Source organism: Myotis davidii, unplaced genomic scaffold (genome assembly GCF_000327345.1).
Source record: "Myotis davidii unplaced genomic scaffold, ASM32734v1 scaffold326, whole genome shotgun sequence".
Classification (NCBI taxonomy): Eukaryota; Metazoa; Chordata; class Mammalia; order Chiroptera; family Vespertilionidae; genus Myotis; species Myotis davidii.
In genome coordinates this window covers 1-773 of record NW_006296626.1, presented here as the reverse complement: position 1 = coordinate 773, position 773 = coordinate 1, and the positions used below count along the sequence as shown (strand labels likewise).

Here is a 773-nt window from a genome sequence, read left to right as displayed (position 1 = left end):
AAAAATAAAATCAACGGATGGAGTTCCTGGCGGCGGAGGCTGCGTGGGGTCGTGTTTTGGCTTTCCGCCCCTGCAGGCCACCTCCACGATGGCAAACTCGGGGTCGGCGCAGAAGCGGCTGCTCAAAGAGGAAGACGTGACCAAAGTGGAATTCCAGACCAGCGCGGAAGTGGATGTGACGCCGACATTCGACAGCCTGGGCCTGCGGGAGGGCCTGCTACGTGGCATCAAGCCCATAATTCAAGGGAGAAACGTCATTGCACAGTCTCAGGCTGGCACGGGCAAGACCGCCACTAACAGCATTTCTATCCAACAGTGTCTGGGTATCCAGTTACTTCACCAGGTCCGTGAGACCCAGGCTTTGATCTTGGCCTCCACAAGAGAGCTGGCTGTGCAGATCCAGAAGGGCCTGCTCATGCCGGGCCACTATGTGAATGTGCAGTGTCACGCCTGCATCGGGGGCACCCACGTGGGGGAAGACATCCAGAAGCTGGACCACGGGCAGCACGTTGTGGACGGCTCGCCAGGGCGTGTCTTTGATATGATTTGGCACAGGACTCTGAGAACACATTCTATCAAGATGCTGGTTTTGGGTGAGGCTGATGAGATGCTGAATCAAGGTTTCGACGTCTACAGGTACCTGCCCCCGGCCACGCAGGTGGTGCTCATCAGCGCCACGCTGCCCCACGAGATCCTGGAGATGACAAGTTCATGACAGACCCCATCCGCATCCTGGTGAAGCGTGATGAGTTGACGCTGGAAGGCATCAAGCA

At 57.4% G+C, this 773-nt stretch overlaps 1 pseudogene; it reads left to right on the top strand.

Moving 5' to 3' along the window:
• Positions 1-88: 88 nt before the first annotated feature.
• LOC102758209 lies at positions 89-768 on the top strand (annotated as a pseudogene).
• Positions 769-773: the final 5 nt, after the last annotated feature.